At 45.9% G+C, this 12,111-nt stretch overlaps 1 protein-coding gene across 4 annotated transcripts in view; it reads right to left on the bottom strand.

The window, feature by feature from the left end:
- Positions 1–5,542, bottom strand: part of LOC130282599 (gastrula zinc finger protein XlCGF26.1-like) — a 211,730-nt gene extending 206,188 nt beyond the window's left edge. For 2 of the 4 annotated variants that reach the window (XM_056530989.1, XM_056530986.1), the window contains exon 1: positions 4,292–4,984. The gene's annotated coding sequence lies outside the window, so the exon portion shown is untranslated. Of the gene's footprint in view, positions 1–4,291; positions 4,986–5,417 lie in introns of those variants that run through there. The other 2 variants (XM_056530988.1, XM_056530991.1) reach the window with 2 other exon arrangements.
- Positions 5,543–12,111: the final 6,569 nt, after the last annotated feature.

The following is a 12,111-nucleotide window of genomic DNA, read 5'->3' as shown; positions in this document are numbered from 1 at the left end:
GCAACTCCAAGTCAATCACACTTCTGAGAAGTCACACTGTCCACTCAGGAAGCAACACTGATTGACAATCAATTTCACATGCTGCTGTGCAAATGAAACAAACAGGTGGAAATTATAGGCAATTAGCAAGACCCCCCCCCCCCCCCCAATAAAGGAGTGGTTCTGCAGGTGGTAACCACAGACAACTTCTCAGTTCCTATGCTTCCTGGCTGATGTTTTGGTCACTTTTGAATGCTGGCGATGCTTTAACTCTAGTGGTAGCATGAGACAGTCTACAATCCACACAAGTGGTTCAGGTAGTGCAGCACATCCAGGATGGCACATCAATGTGAGCTGTGGCAAGAACGTTTTCTGTGTCCGTCAGCGTAGTGTCCAGAGCATGGAGACGCTACCAAGAGACAGGCCAGTACATCATGAGATGTGGGAGGAGGCCTTAGGATGGTAACAACCCAGCAGCAGGACTGCTACCTCCGCCTTTGTGCAAGAAGCAGGAGGAGCCCTACAAAATTACCTCCAGCAGGCCACAAATGTGCATGTGTCCCCTTAAACGGTCAGAAACAGACTCCTGAGGGTGGTATGAGGGCTAGACATCCACACGTGGGGGTTGTGCTTACAGCCCAACACTGCAGGACATTAGGCCTTTGCCAGAGATCGGCAAATTCGCCACTGGCGCCATGTGCTCTTCAAAGATGAAAGCAGGTTCATACTGAGCATATGTGATAGAGCCTGGAGACGCAGTGGAGAACATTCTGCTACCTGCAACATCCTCCAGCATGACCGGTTTGGCGGGGGGTCAGTAATGGTGTGGGGTGGCATTTCTTTGGGGGGTTTGTAGAGAGGCATTGTAGAAAGGTAATATGGGCACGTGGAGGCCACACGCACACTACGGTGCCTCATTTTTCCTTGTTTTAAGGACATTACATCAAAGTTGGACCAGCCTGTAGTGTGGTTTTCCACTTTGAGTGTGACTCCATATCAAGACCACCATGGGTTGATAAATTTTAATTTCCATTGATAGTTGTATGCGCTGACAACAAATTATGTAAAGACGAAAAGTATTTCTTACGATTACCTTATTTATAGGCGTATAACACGCACTTTTTAGGCTAAAATTTTTAGCCTAAAGTCTGTGTGCGTGTTATACGCCGATACACCCCCAGGAAAGGCAGGGGGAGAGAGGCCGTCGCTGCCCGCTTCTCTCCCCCTGCCTTTCCTGGGGTCTAGAGCGCTGCTGTCGGCCCTTTTCACCCCCTGTTATCGGCGCTGCTGCCCGTTCTGTCCCCCTGACTATCGGTGCCGGCGCCGATAGCCAGGGAGAGAGAAGCGGCGCTGAAGGCCAGGGGGAGAGAAGGGGCAGCGGCACCCATTGCCGGCGCCGCTGCCCCGTTGCCTCCCCCCATCCCCGGTGGCATAATTACCTGAGTCGGGTCCGCGCTGCTCCAGGCCTCCGTCGTGCGTCCCCGGCGTCATTGCTATGCGCTGAACGGCGCGGCACATGACGTCAGAGCGCCGCGCCGTGCATAGCAACGACGCTGGGGACGCACGACGGAGGCCTGGAGCAGCGCGGACCCGACTCAGGTAGTTATGCCACCGGGGATGGGGGGAGGCAATGGGGCAGCGGCGCCGGCAATGGGTGCCGCTGCCCCTTCTCTCCCCCTGGCTGTCGGCGCCGCTTCTCTCCCCCTGGCTATCGGCGCCGGCAATGGGGCGCCGGCACCGATAGTCAGGGAGACAGAACGGGCAGCGGCGCCGATAACCAGGGGGTGAAAAGGGCCGACAGCAGGGCTCTAGACCCCAGGAAAGGCAGGGTGAGAGAAGCGGGCAGCAACGGCTTCTCTGCCTTTCCTGGGGGTATATCGGGGTATACACGCGCGCACACGCACCCTCATTTTATCATGGATATTTGGGTAAAAAACTTTTTTTACTTAAATATCCTTGGTAAAATGAGGGTGCGTGTTATAGGCCGGTGCGTGGTATACCCCGATAAATACGGTAGTTCATTCATATCTAGGATTGTTATCTTAGTGTTCCCTTTTTTATTTTTTTTTAGCAGTGTACATATTTCCCACCATCAATTGCAAATAAATTCTTTAAAAATCAGACTGTGATTTTATGTTTTTTTTTCTCATTATGTCTATCATAGTTAAGTTATACCTATGATGAATATATGCTCCACTATATGCTCCACTGTATATTCCAATGTATTGACTTCTGTCCAGTGAAGTTACACATAGGAACCATGCACTTTTTACTGCATGTAAGAGCTGAGGAATGTGCTATCCACAAACAGTGCGAATGCTGCAGAAATTATTCCACCTTTATTTTTTCGGGAGAATGTAAATAGGTAATTTCCAATATGCATGTGTTTTTTTTTGTTTTTTTTGCTTCAATCTTGTTATAATACAGGGTTTTATTAGGAAAGGGTGACTTCATATTTATATACCATTTTCTAAAACATTTTATTTTTACTTTTTGTACTCTTAGGGCAGTGTTTCTAAACTAGCGTGCCTCCAGCTGTTGCTAAACTCAGTCTTTGGTTCCTCAGACATGCTGGGAGTTTTAGTTATGCAACGACTGAAGGCATAATGGTGAAAACACTTCCTTAGGGGGATTGGTTTTATACTACAATATTACAACACTTGTACTGCAGCGTAGTATTGCTGTCAGGATTAGCCTTCCATAGCCGGCAGACCCGGAGGCTACGACTTGGCCTCCCGCTGCCATCGGGACCCGGCTATCACACTGTAGGCTCGTTGTAGATGCAAAGGTCAGTACTGACTGACATTATAGGGTTAGGCTATGTCACACGATGGAATTTCCGTGCAGATTCCGCAGCAGAGTCCCATTGATATCAATTTACGCAGCAGATGTTTCCGCTGCAGAAATTCCTATTTCGGAGTCCGCAGAAAGACTAGTCTATTCTTTCTGCAGTCTGCATAGAAATGCAGCGCTATCTATGAGACAGCAAATTTCTGAGTGCTCCTAGCGCTGGCATGTTCTGCAGGCACTCCGCTGTCAGAGCAATCTTTACAAGGAAATTTTCTGTGTGGGTATTTGCCCGTGTGAACATAGCCCTAAGCTGGCGAGACCTTTGGTCTTCGCAGTTGCAGCAGGAGCACAGCTCCATTTGAAAGCACAGCTGTATTTGAAAGTCTCTGGCTGAGGGGTGGCTATAACATCAATGTTCTTCATGGTGTGTGAAGCCATCACTCACCATGATGCCATAGTGCGATTACGTGTTACTTATTCTTAAAACTTTAAAAAATAAAATAGCCATAATGAGGACAATACATTTTGGGGGAGCTTTCATTTTTCAGAGGTCTTTTGAAAAATGAAAGAAGCAATCAGATTACTATGGGCAACTGCGTCACTGTTCCTCTGCACAAGTTTTGATACACAAAGGGGGAGATTTATGAGAAAATACAAAAACTAGGTTGGACTAAGGAGTGGAGCGGCCTGCAGACTGATTGATTTATCACTATGTAGGACAGTAATTGGCATAATTCTGGCTAAAATAAATATTGGCTCACAGCTGGTGTGGATGTCCATTGAGGGGCAAAAAGACAGCCAAAGATGTGCCAACTCTTAAGGGATTTTAATATATTTGAAGCATCTTATTCTTAAACTAAAACCGATTTTAACCTCTTAGTAACCTATGACAATTATTCTCATCATGGAGCCGTTAAAAAAGGTGTAGAGAGCAGGATAAAGACCCAAGCTTGCTCCATACTTGGTAGCTCCCAGCTATTTTTATCAGCTGAGGGATGCCACTGTATTGTACACACACATATATATATATATACACACATACACATATATATATATATATATATATACATACATACATACATACACACACACACAGGTAGTGACAGTTTTTCTCTGTTCTCAGAACCATTGGGTATCCAATGGTGGTCAGACCCCCACTGATTCTCTTGGTATCCCATTTCCGCTGGATAACTTTGCAAATTTACAATATCCCTTGAACTTCCACTAAAATAATTAAACTGCTGCAAGAGCAGAGGAAATAATGCTATAATATGCTTAGAAATCCCTCCAAAAACCATTAATACAAATGCTATGGTGACAATAGGAAGGCACAGCTCTAAAAACAGTAATAGTATGTACATGATATTTAGCTCTAACATACAGGACACAGGATTACTCTATAGAAAATACAAGAATTAGCTCTGACAGGATGGTAGTGTGTATGTCTGGGCTGTTCTATGTCACCTCAGGAACACAATCCATTATAATGTGTATTATTATTTTCATACAGTAGATTTATTACCTCTTACTGGACGCGGATCAGGAATAAAAATAAAAAAAAAAACCACTCGACATCTGCCTCACAGGAAACACAGGATTAGCAGGGATTAAGGAAGTAGTATTTATATAGTAGGGAATTGTGGGGGCCACAACAATATGGCCGAAACTCTACGCACTCGGCGACACTGTAAATTAGTGTTTCACATGTTATAAAGGACATGTGATCAGGGTGGGAGGGGATTATTACTAATACAGGTCTACGTAGGGAGAAATGGTAAATGCTTCATACTAAAAGGCAAAAGAACTTGTGATGAGGTCAAAAGCACGTGATCAGTCACATGCGGGAGGTGTAAATTGAACCGCTGTGAGGTGGTTTTTTGCGCCCCCGTGAAGCCTTGCGTCCGCTCCTCCCCCAGCTCTCCTAAGATTTCCGAAGCTAGAGCTGGGGGAGGGCAGAGCAAGGGGAGAGAGGAGGTACACGCCCCCTCCCTCATCTCCCCTCCCTGAGCTCAGGACGGACATACATCTCCACGGGGAGAAGTACACGCCCCCTCCCTTATCTCCCCGAGCTGAGGACGTAGGGCGCAAAAAAACACCTCACACCCCCTACCTCGTCTCCCCTGCTTGAGCTGGGGGAGGACCGGACGCAAGGATTAACGGGGGCGCAAAAAACCACCTCACCCCGCCCCTTTACGAAGTTTGCCGAAGCTAGAAGGGGGAGGAGCAAGTGTGCCGAAGCTACAGCGGGGAGGAGCGAGGGCAGAGCCATGGGTTTGATTTTTTCACCTCACGTCTGCAGATAATTAAGTCACGCCCCCTCACCCCCCTCCCGGAGGATGGAGAGCCCGAGAGCGCAGCTCTGCACAATACAATTAGACAATGCAGGGGGGGAATGAGGACGTACACAGCTCCTCCCCCCTGCTCTATACACATAGGACCTCATTAATCACGGGGAGGTTTCATCCCGAAGGGGGGTGGGAAGAGGTGGAAAGGTGTGCAGGGTGACTGGTGGGAGGGAGAGGAGGGGGAGAGAGAAAGAGAAGAAGAGAGGAATTAAGGAAAAAAGCCCAGAAGAGAGAAGAGAATAGAAAGGAAAGGAAGAGAAAAGAGAGTAGAATAGGACCTAGGCATGAAGGCACGTAACTCACCCGGCGATCCAGGTTACAGCAGGATACCCCTCGGCTCACAGGGCAAGCATGACAGTCATAGGAGCAGTCTTGTAGGTAGGAGGAGTTCAGAGAAGGTACGGAAGCTCTCCCCGCGCTAACCGGTGGTCGATATCAAGATGCACAATAGCGAATTAGGCACAAGGTATTATAACAATATTTATTATACGCAACGCGTTTCTGGGCTGGGACAGCCCTTTCTTCAGGTGTAATAAAACCAGTTACACAGGGACATAAATAGGATAGGAACGGAGCGTCATATCACCGGACATGACGTACCGCAAAGCAACACACCTGACAAATAAATACAACTAACAGTAAAATAATAACATAATATGCAAAAAAGACAAAAAAATATACAGTGGTTCTTTCTATAGTCTCATTAAGGCCCTCAGAGTATAACGAGTTAATTTTAAATATACAGTAAGACTCTCTGTTGATTAATTCCTGGAATCTATTGTGATGTTGAGTGGAAATAGATTCAATCACACAAATTGACATGCCACTAGTGTCACTCGCATGGCAATTAGCAACATGCCGAGATACACTATGCAATTGAAACTTAGTGGATATATTATGGCGGTGTTTATTTAACCTAGCTCTTAAGGTTTGTACGGTTGGCCCCACATACTGTATTCCACAAGAACAGGTAAGAAGATATATTACATACATAGATGCACATGTGTGGAGCTGTTTTATTGTAAACTTTTCACCTGTTGATTTTGATAAAAAACTTTTTATTCCTGGTTTAGGGATTAGGTTACAACACAGGCATCTCGATTTTCCACAGCGGAATGTGCCAATTTTTGGCACACTCCAGTGTTTTCATTAACCTGTTTAGTTTGGTATAGAGATCTAATCCGACTAGGAGCTAGATGGTTCCTCAGCGTTTTTGCTCTCCGGAATGTAATGCCAGGATTTTTTGGAAGCATTCCTTTTATAACAGGGTCTGAAAGAAGAACTGGCCAATATTTATACCTAATTTTTCTAATGTTGCCAGTACCTGAGCTATAATTAGTAATAAAATTTAATTTTCTATTTTTATTTCTATTTTCTACAGTAGATAACACTACAGGAGCAGCAGCATTTCTTTCCTTATGTTTAGTGTCAACTAGCTAATTTTGTGAGACTGTGCTGATTTTTTGAAAAGCTTTCTTTAAAATTTTCTTCGGATAACACTTTTCTAAAAAAAACGATCACGTAAAATCAATGATTGTGCCTTAAAATCTACATCAGAACTGCAATTTTTTCGAATGCGTTGATATTGTCCAAATGGTATGTTATTAACCCACTTCGGGTAATGGCAACTAGAATAAAGAGACTATTCACGTCAACTTTTTTAAAGTGAGTTTTAGTCTGGATTTTTCTCAGGGAATTAAAAAAAATGTCTAGATTTAGGAAGACCATGTTTGTATTAGAAAAATTAGGGGTAGGGCGTGTGCTGCAGCGCATGGCGGCGGTCGCATAGTGTCTGTGCTCCACTATCCTCTGGGCCTGCTAGCGGCTTCATAGCGTTTGTACCTAGCTATTTACCTCCTCACCGGCTGCCACCGTTTGGGGAATTACCTGCCAGTCGGATCATGACCAGTACGAGAGGCAACAAGAAGAAGAGTCCTATGAAACTCACGGCATTTTTCCCCGCTGCCGAGGTCTCACAAGATGGCGCGGCGGCCTCCCCGCCTCAGCAGGCTGGAGTGCCTTCCACAAGCGGCTCTGCATCTGCTCTGCGGGGAGTGCTTCTCCGGCCTCGTCCAAAGCAGACGGCGCACACTACCAAGCTCCAGTGCCCGCGGCTCTGTCCATACCCAACAGATCGGCAGCGCTGCCCGGGTCGCACCAGGTACTATTCTCCCCTGCGCCCCTAGCAAAGCAATCGTCAGGGAGTCTGCCTGTGAGAGAGACTGAGGAGATCAACCAGGTACCCCTTATAGAACATGTCATGAGAGGTCTGCTAACGGAATTGAAGTGCTCTATACAGGCTAACCTACAGACCGCAGTCTCCAGTATACAAACTGAACTGGCTAGTATAGGGAACCGTACCTCCCATATTGAATCTAAAATGGCGGAGCTCACGGCTTCGCACAATGCTGTGGTGGATGTAGCTAACTCCTTAGAAGATAAGGTGCTGGCCCTTAAGCTGAAGATTGTGGATGTGGAGGACCGCTCCCGTCATAATAACTTGAGAGTTAGTGGGGTGCCGGAGTCAGTGAAAACCAAGGAACTGAATGATTACTTGACTGATTTCTTTACCTTGCTTCTCCCTCATGCCAGCACATTGGATCTGCTCATGGACAGGGTACATAGACTGCCCAAGCCGAAGTCCCTCTCCAGCTCAGTGCCGCGTGATGTTATCTTACGCATGCATTTCTACCATATAAAAGACCAACTAATGCAAGCAGCGCGTAATGTACCTACTTTACCTGAAAGATTTGCTGGCCTGCAGTTATATACGGATCTTTCGGAGGCCACACTGGCCAGGCGACGGAAATTCAGTGCCGGAGCCAAATTGTTGCGGGAGCATGGGATTCCTTACAAATGGGGTTTCCCCGTCAAGATGATTATTACCCGTAATGGCTCTAAAAAGGTGGTGGCCACACCAGATGAGCTGGAGCACCTTTGCAGTAAGTGGAACTTACCTGTTCCTGCATCATCCCCACGGTCTGCTGGACCTTCTCCTATACCTGCAGTAGAAGAAGAATGGAGCGTGGTCACCAACCGTAAACGGAAAAATAAGTGACACTGTGTTACTGGGATCCCCCACTTTGCCCTCTGTCATATGGACTTGTGGACTTTGGTTTCTGCGACTGGATCCGGTACAGTCTTTATGGTTCTATTTTGACTTTTTTTGACGCTGATTGGGTACTCTTCAGTTGTTTTTTTCCCACAGGCCCAGCTGTGGACATTTTGATATCTCTTGTCCCCCACTGAGGCTTACCACATGGCCTTTATTGACATATGTGTTTATGTGTTTCCCCTGTTCTTGTTCCCCTTTTCTCTGTGTTTTTCCTTTGTTTGTTGGTCTGTCCAGTCCGGGTCGCTGGGGTACATATTTTTGAGTCCAGGATACTTCTGTTGTATGCGATGGCTGTGCTGCCTTTTTAGGTTAACTGCATTATAAGATAGGTTGTGTAGTGTATCACTGCCATCTAGTGGCAGAAGTTAATATCAGCTTTTACTTACACAGATAGCTTAAACAGACAGGAAGTAACCTTTGTTCCAGGAAGTTCTTCCACCATCTTGAGGTCACTCTTCCACTGTGCAGGCAGCATGTATCTATCTCTCCCATGAGGTTTGGGACATCATCACCTGTAAGTGCCTTTCTGCTTAGTTATTTGTCATTTATGCTAGGCTAATGATTCCATGTGTACTGATATGTTGTTATTGTATTGTATTGCAGTTTCACAGACTAAAATAAAGTTGGATTGCTCTGGTGGACAATACAAGCATGGGCTTCTGTTTACTGGAGTCTCTAACAAGTGTTTAGCTGTCCGTTTAGAATCACAAATAGTCAGTGTTTTGAGAGCGGAACAATAGCAAATGATACCAGAGTTGGTGAATGTGCTTGTTGCTATGAAGGTGATACCAATGATTCAGAGCTCCCTTCTATATTGTTATGGTACTTAAACTGGTTTCTCTTAATGCTAAGGGATTGAATTTGCCATTTAAACGTTCTCTGGTATGGCGTGAGGCCAATCGTTTTAATACCAATGTTCTTTCACTGCAAGAAACGCATCTGAATTTAGATTATGCCGGCCGTCTTAAGCATGCAAGATATCCCCACATGTTTCACTCCCATGCCCTGCACAAAAAGGGGGGGTTGTCCATTGCTATACATGACTCTGTGGCCCTTTCTGTTCAACACCCCCATGTTGATACTGGTAAGAGGTATATAATCTTAACATGTATGCTCAACGGGGTACAATATACATTGGTAGCCCTGTATGCACCTAATCACCGCCAGTGTGTGTTTCTTAAATCACTCCTACGTAGAGTGGAGAAGGTAGCACTAGGTCACATAGTACTGTTAGGAGACTTTAACATGACGATGTGGCCCCAGGTTTATTCTACAGCTGCTTCTTATAGAATAGGCCCCACAGGCTTTTTCTCTATGGTGTCTACCTTTGGGTTATATGATGCATGGAGGGTGACACATCCTACTGAAAAAGACTTTACGTTTTACTCTACTGCGCACAAATCCTACTCACGCATAGACTACACTTTAGTGTCTAGGGCTCTGCTCCCCTTGATAGCACAGACTAAAATTATGCCTCAAGAGTGGTCTGACCACTCTCCCATTAGTATAACTATTAGAGAGAAATACACTCATCATCCGGTCTCGGCTTAATTCCATGATCTTGAATAATCCAGAATATACAGAAGCCACCGCTGCAGTTATCCCCGCTTTTTTTCAGGTTAATGATGATAGAACTGTAGCGGACACTACGCTGTGGTGCGCCTTTAAGGCCACCATTGGGGGCCATTTCATTAGTCAGACGTCACATGAGAGAAAGAAAAGAGTGTCTCGCACATTAGAACTACAACAACAGATAGCGGACTTGCACAGACGTAATAAAGTCTGCTTTTCACCAGAGACAGCTGCTGAATTTACGGTACTGCAGGCTGAATTGCACACTTTTATCTTTACACTCCTACGAGTTAGCACTTAGGAGACTCAAAATGACTTACTACTGGCAGGGCAATAATACTAGTTCTATCTTAGCTAAACAACTAAAGAAAAAAGTGGCTAGATCTAGACCCTAAGGGCATGGCTGATTGCTTCGCTAGCTACTATGAAAAACTGTACAATTTACGTTTGGATCCCTTGACACACCAGTCGTCTACTGAGGCTATTTCTTCCTTCCTTTCTTCTGTATCTCTCCCCGCCCTGTCTGCTGACCAGGCAGAAGACCTTAATAGGTCTTTTTCTGAAGAGGAGGTGGCCTCCTGTATCCATTCCTTTAAAAAAGGCAAGTCCCCAGGGCAGGACGGCATTTTGAATGACTTTTATAAAAGATTTGACACCCTGGTAGCTCCATACCTAACTAGAGTCTTTAATAGTATAAATGACTTGGGTCTGCCTCCGAGGGAGATGTTGGAGGCCCTAATAGTTACTATCCCCATGGAGGGTAAATCTCCCGATGATCCAGGCAGCAATAGACCCATTTCGCTACTAAATAGAGACATTAAGTTGTACGCTATGGTGTTGGCGTCTCGACTTAATACATACCTTCCTTCTCTTGTCAATAGGGACCAGGTAGGCTTTGTGCTGAAGCGTCAGACCCTAGATGGCACAAGACCCCTTCTGAGCCTGATTTCTAAAGCCCGCTCTGATCGGACGCCTTCTCTGCTCCTGTCTTTGGATGTGGAGAAGGCGTTCGATCGGGTGCATTGGGGGTATTTGCATGCGGTCCTCCAGAAATTTCGATTTCCACCTGCGTTTAGTCGAGCGATTATGGCCCTCTGTACATCACCTTCGGCGAGAGTATTCTCGTCCGGTGCCTTATCCGGGAGATTCCTTCTTAGTAATGGGACAAGACAAGGGTGCCCCTTGTCCCCGGTCATTTTTACCCTAGTTATGGAACGGTTTGCGCAGCACATCAGAGAATCGTCCAACATCACCTGCATAAAAGTAGGCCCTACGGATCCCCGAATCGGCCTTTTTGCGACTACGTTATCCTGTGCCTCTCTCTGCCTCAAATCTCTCTACCAGCTGTGATGGAAGTTTTGGAGAGCTTTAGCAAAGTTAGCTATTATAAGCTGAAAGCCTCTAAATCCAACATACTGGCAATTAGTGTTCCTAGGGACTTGGAGACCGAGCTGAAACTGCGGTTTCCCTTTAGCTGGGCAACAGAAAAGATCCCTTACTTGGGCATATCATTAACCCCCCACCCCGACAACTTAGTGTCAGTAAATGTTTCCGCTCTGAAAGCGCAAATTGGGAAGGTTATGGAACACTTTGCTTCCTATTTCATGGGCCGGACGAATAGCTACCGCTAAAATGATGATACTGCCTAAAGTTCTATATTTTTTTAGGAATTTGCCGGTGATCGGAGCATCCTTGTTATATCAATCTGTGGAGAGGGGGGGATGGGAGTCCCTAATTTACGGGCCTACTATCAGGCAGTCCTGTTGGACCAGTGGAAAAAATGGTGGTGGCAAGTAGACCGCCACACTGGGTGGATATTGAAGCGACCCTTCTTTTTCCTGCCTCACTTTTCTATTTTCTATGGACTCTTCGCTTCAACCCTACTTCTTCGCCTTCCTCTCCCTACTCTACAATAGCAGCAGCAGCAGCAGTTCGGTTGTGGAGCAAGTCTACAATATGCACTAAATTACTTCCCCCCAGACTACAAAATGTTCCCATAGAGGCAATCGGTCAATTCCTTCCTGACATAGACTTCCGACACTGGGTGACTAGGGGAGTTAGATTTCTTGCCGACGTTGTAGATGTGGATGGTCTGCTGCCCTTCTCTACGATAGTTGACAAATATGGGATCTCTAATAGGGACCTTTTCTTATACCTTAGACTGAGACATTTCATGTACTCCCTACAATGGCCGATGGTTCCCCTTAAAACGACCTATGAATCCCACTTCATGGATTGGGAGACATTTCGGAAAGGCATTACAATTGGGAACTCTGAGATACTAAAACTAGATTGCCCGGAGCGTTACCC

This window comes from Hyla sarda, chromosome 7, assembly GCF_029499605.1.
Source record: "Hyla sarda isolate aHylSar1 chromosome 7, aHylSar1.hap1, whole genome shotgun sequence".
Taxonomy (NCBI): Eukaryota; Metazoa; Chordata; class Amphibia; order Anura; family Hylidae; genus Hyla; species Hyla sarda.
The sequence above is the reverse complement of the archived record's forward strand: the minus strand, read 5'-3'. Positions and strand labels throughout refer to the sequence as shown.